Source organism: Bos taurus, chromosome 2 (genome assembly GCF_002263795.3).
Source record: "Bos taurus isolate L1 Dominette 01449 registration number 42190680 breed Hereford chromosome 2, ARS-UCD2.0, whole genome shotgun sequence".
Taxonomy (NCBI): Eukaryota; Metazoa; Chordata; class Mammalia; order Artiodactyla; family Bovidae; genus Bos; species Bos taurus.
Window position 1 is genome coordinate 13,497,693 of NC_037329.1, and position 6,000 is coordinate 13,503,692.

The following is a 6,000-nucleotide window of genomic DNA, read 5'->3' on the forward strand; positions in this document are numbered from 1 at the left end:
TGTAATCCTAACATGTTAGTATCATTGGATGCTTGGACACTGTGCCACTCAACTGTTTTATAGAAGAGTAGCCCAAGAAGTCGGAGAAGGCAATGGCACCCCACTCCAGTACTCTTGCCTGGAAAATCCCATGGATGGAGGAGCCTGGTAGGCTGCAGTCCATGGGGTCGCTAGGAGTCGGACACGACTGAGCGAATTCACTTTCACTTTTCACTTTCATGCATTGGAGAAGGAAATGGCAACCCACTCCAGTGTTCTTGCCTGGAGAATCCCAGGGACGGGGGAGCCTGGTGAGCTTCGTCTATGGGGTTGCACAGAGTTGGACACGACTGAAGCGACTTACAGTACAGTACAGTACAGCCCAAGAAGTAAACTTATTTGCCCAATGTCATCACTCATGGTCCCTGGTCCCTTAAGTGAAGGAGCTCAGTCATCTCCAACTCTTTGCGACCCCATGGACTGCAGCCTATCAGGCTCCTCCATCCATGGGATTTTCCAGGCAAGAATACTGGAGTGGGTTGCCATTTCCTTCTGCAGGAGATCTTCCCCAGCCAGGAACTGAACCCGGGTCTCCTGCATTGTAGACAGACTCTTTACCATCTGAGCCACCCTTAACTTAGTATCTAGTGCTTGTTCTACTGTATTATATGGTTATGTAAAAAGTCCTTTAAGGGAAAGATTCCTTTTCATTAAGCTAGCCTGTGGGCAGAGGAGTTGGAGTTCTGGCAGCAGAGAAAGAAGAAACAAAAGGTTAGAAAACCCAGGCAAGAGGAAGTGGGCAGCGTTCCACCCACAGGAGAGGCATTGCTTATGCTGAGATTTGATAAGGATTGGTTGATAAAGGTTTGATAAAGGATTGTTCTGAAAGAAGGAGCATGTTCTTATAAGAATTAAGGGGTATGGGGAAAGGGGGAAAGTGTGGATTGAATATATTCTGGCATTTATTGCCATGTCCACCATATAATTTCTGTCTCCTAACAGATTTAAAGTGTCTATGCCAAATGCTATGCATTTTTCTAGTATTATCTCTGGACATCATAAGAATCTCACTTTTGGATAAAGCACAGTTGACTGCTGAACAATACAGGTTTGAACTACATGAGCTCCGTTATACACAGATCTTTGTTAATGATCACTGGACCACAGTACTACACAATTCTAGGTTGGCTGAATCCCCAGATATGGAACTTATGGCTATGGAGGGCTGACTGTAAAGTTACACTCAGATTCTTAGTGGTTCGTGGCTTAGTGCCCCTAACCGCGCATTGATCAAGGGACAACTATAATTGAAATGCAAACAGCTAGTAAGCAGTGGCTCTTCTACTCTTGGATCCCAAGGCCCACCTTTATCCCACTACATATACACCTTGTGACATATTTCATAATAAAATTGCTATGGAAATATCTAATTTTCATTTACTCAGATATGATTTATATGGGTAAAAATATGTATAAATAGTCAGAAGTCCAGTTGGCATACAATTTTGGCTTGAGTTAATAGTCTTAGTTCTGCATTTCACTGAGAACAGGGAGACAGCCTGAAATGAATACAGAAAAAAATCAAATTCCTCTTATAACACTGCTCACTTTGCAACCTTTTTACAATTATTTATTTATTTTTGGCTTTGCTGCGTCTTCATTGCTGCGAGTGGACTTTCTCTAGTTGTGGAGAGTGGGGGCTACTCTAGTTATGGTGTGCAGACTTTTCATTGCAATGGCGTCTCTTGTTGCAAAGAAAAGGCTCTAGTGGCACAAGCTTCCATAGTTGCATCATGTAGGCTCAGTAGCTGTGGCTCGTGGGTTTCAGAGTTGCAGTGCACGGGTTTAGTTGCTCCTAGGCATGTGAAATCTTCCAGGACCAGGAATCTAACCTGCATTGGCAAGTGGATTCTTACCCACTCTACCACCAGGGAAGTCTCCGCAATCTTTTTAAAGACATTTTTTTTTTAATTAGTTCAATTAAAACAGGTTTGAATGCAAATTTTCTTTATGAATACAATATCTCACATGAATTTGTTATTGGAGCATTTTGATTATAAAACGTCGTTTGCTTATATATGCATGGTTATACTAATAAAACAAAAGAAGCAACAAAACAGAAGCAGGAATTTTCTATATTTCCTTTCAGATATTAATATTTGCATGTCTGTGGTAATATTTAAGGATCTCATGTAGCACAAAACAAAGTGAGGTTTTTTCCCAAACCCTGAAACAAAAGGGCTTGGGGTGTAATTCAGAAATTTAAATTTCAATCTTTTGTGATAGCCTCTTTTTTTTTTTTAAAGTAGGTGCCACACAGTTTCTCATTCTTTTTTATATTTTCTACCTACCTTCACTGCAAAAAAATTTTTTTTTGTTTTTATTTTTGAAATTACTAACAAGCTGGACATGTAAATTAGTGCAGCCAATTCTGTGGTTCAGAACTTTATAACCAGGAAATAAATTAACCAACAGCCATTTATGGAGTATCTGCAATGAGCTTAATATTTCACCAAGGACTGTGAGGTTACCGCAAAATGGTATTTCATTAAATTTAAGATACCATTGATTATAAGACACACCATTATTTCATGTACCACCAGGAAAGAAGTACTGCCAATCATATTTTTACAGGGTTTATGACATTGTTGATGTTAATTAAGATGTATCTTTATTTCAGATAAGTTAATAATATGAAAGCATGTGTATTTCAGAATAGATAAAATTCAACAACAACTAAAAATAGGTCTTGATTTCCAAGAGCTAACAGTTCCATTTGGAAGGGAAAAAACATCAGCAGAGAAAAATGAAATCACAGAATAAGAGAACTAGTATTAGCAAAAACACAGAAGTGATAAGGATACATGTTTCAGTGGGAACTTTCTAGGTGTTTAAGAAAGGGACTTCTTAGGAATAAAATTTACACAGTATGGTAGTTTTAGATTATGGACGCCTCACAAACCAGCTGGAAATCTTGGGACTTTTAGTGTTTATGGAGAGTAAGAGTGATATGATAAGAAATATTACTATATAGGCTGAAGAAAATTTGGTCAGAAAATAAAAATTGTCAAATGACCAATTAAGAAGCAAAGATAATAACCCATTAGGGATGTGGTAACATTTGCGATCCCATGGACTGTAGCCCACCAGGCTCCTCTGTCCATGGGATTCTCCAAGCAAGAATACTGGAGTGGGTTACCATTTCCTTCTCCAGGGGATCTTCCTGACCCAGGGATCGAACCCAGGTCTCCCACATTGCAGGAAGATGCTTTAACCTCTGAGCCACCATGGAAGCCCATACAAAAAACAGATCACTCAAAAGGTACTTTTTAAAAATAAATGAAAGTTATTGAAAGAAATAAATATAGGAATTGAAGTAAGGGGCTCATCAAAGATGACCTGACAGTTTCTAGCTAGTCTTGTGAGAGCTGTGATCTATATTTTTCTACAGTGTTGAGGAACATAATTTATTTACTTAGTGCCTTCCATAATGTAAGAACTTAATAAGTATTTCATACGCAAATGAGTAAATGAGCAAAGCGAGAATATCTTCGTTGTGATGACATCATTCATGTAGACGTGATGATTGAACGACAAGAAATGAATTTATCAAAGGAGTCCATTTAAAGAAAACCCAGCCAAGGACAAAATTCTGGGGGGATAAATCTTGGGGACCTTAAAAGCAAGCAGATAAGTTATAGAGGCCTGTAGAAAACCTGTGCCATATTATCAAAGGTTATGGCACCCCACTCCAGTACTCTTGCCTGGAGGATCCCATGGGCGGAGGAGCCTGGTGGGCTGCAGTCCATGGGGTTGCTAGGAGTCGGACACGACTGAGCGACTTCACTTTCAGTTTTCACTTTCATGCACTGGAGAAGGAAATGGCATCCCACTCCAGTGTTCTTGCCTGGAGAATCCCAGGGACGGGGGAGCCTGGTGGGCTGCCGTCTATGGGGTCGCACAGAGTCGGACACGACTGAAGTGACTTAGCAGCAGCAGCAGCAAACAGTTTTTAAAGAAATGTTGTTCAATGATATAAAAAATTACAGAGAAGCCAGGACACAGAGACCCAAAGAGAAAACTTGACATGATAAAACAAAATCAACTAATGATTTTATATAGAAGAGCTTCAGTGAAGTGGTGGGGACAACTGGCAAATTAGAGAGATTAAAGGAATTTAATAGACTGGAAGTGGAGGCAGACAGAGGTTGCATTTAGAAAATTGCTAGGTTGTCAATGACAGAAAATTCCCTTCCATAGTGGAACCTCAAGGAATGTTGACCTCTTCACTTTCTGCCTAGAATTTATTCTCCTTTAAACATATTTAATTACATTAATTACAAACATGCATGCATGCATGCTAAGTCACTTCAGTTGTGTCCAACTCTTTGCGACACTATGGCCTATAGCCCACCAGGCTCCTCTGTCCATGGGATGTCCCAGGCAAGAATCCTGGAGTGGGTTGAGAATTTCTTCTCCAGGGTTCAATTCCAGGGAAGAATTTCTTCTTCCCTGTAGGTTCGATCCCTGGGTTGGGAAGATTCCCTGGAGAAGGAAAAGTCTACCCACTCCAGTATTCTTGCCTGGAGAATTCCATGGACTGTATAGTTCATGGGGTCACAAGGAGTTGGACCGACTGAGTGACTTTCAATGGATGTATTAGTAAGCAACGGAACTTCACCCTCAAAATGTATCTCAGTGTCAGCATTTAGCTGGATAACTAATTGCGTACGTGCTCAGTTATGTCCAACACTTTTTAGACCATGGACCATAGCCCACCGGGCTCCTCTGTCCATGGGATTCTTCAGGCAAGAATACTGGAGTGGGTTGCCATTTCCTCTTCCAGGGGATCTTCCCAACCCAAGGATCGAACCCATGTCTCCTGCATCTCCTGCATTCTAGGTGGATCCTGTACTGCTGAGCCATAAGGGAAGGGATGACTAATTGGTCCAAAGCAAAATGACATGTCTTATATATTTATCTTCAATCCTCTCTCAATAAAGTCAGGGGTTTCAAGTAACTTTTTCCCCCTAGAAATGCTCCTAAAGAATACGTATTTCTCTGGAAAAATCCCTAGAGATAGACAGATCTAAGATGGAAACTGTGGAACTGGAAACCACCACTACTCCTTATCACTTCACGGCAAACAGATGGGGAAACAATGGAAACAGTGACAGACTTTATATTCTTGGGTTCCAAAATTACTGCAAATGGTGACTGCAGGCATGAAATTAAAAGATGCTTGCTCCTTGGAAGAAAAGCTATGACAAACCTTGACAGCATATTAAAAAGCAAAGACATTACTTTGCCAACAAAGATCCATGTAGCCAAAGCTATGGTTTTTCTAGTACTCATGCATGGATGTGAGAGTTGGACTATAAAGAAGGCTGAGCACCAAAGAATTGATGCTTTTGAACTGTGGTGATCGTGAAGACTCTTGAGAGTCCCCTTGGGCTGCAAGGAGATCAAACCAGTCAATCTTATAGGAGATCAATTCTGAATATTCATTGGAAGGACTGATACTGAAGCTGAAACTCCAGTACTTTGGCTACCTCATGCAAAGAACCGACTCATTTGAAAAGACCCTGATGCTGGGAAAGATTGAAGGCAAGAGGAGAAAAGGACAACAGAGGATGAAATGGTTGGATGGAATCACCAACTGAATGGACATGAATTTGAGCAAGCTCCAGGAGATGCTGTAGGACAGGGAAGCCTGGCATGCTGCAGTCCACGGGGTATAAAAGAATAGGACATGAATGAGAGGCTGAACAACAAATCCCTATAGATATTCTATGATGATGAATAGTAGAAAATGAAATCACCACATCATGCAAATAGTGGACTCTTTTGTAAATAATGGGTATTCAAAACTATATTACTTTGGGATGAGACTGCATAGAGTGAAAGATAATTTTTTCTGGTCTTGGATAGGTATCTCATTCTGTGATAGTTAAGTCTTGATACTTTTTATTTAAAAGACAAGGGTGCAAATACTTTAGATTTTTAAAGACCTGAATTTCA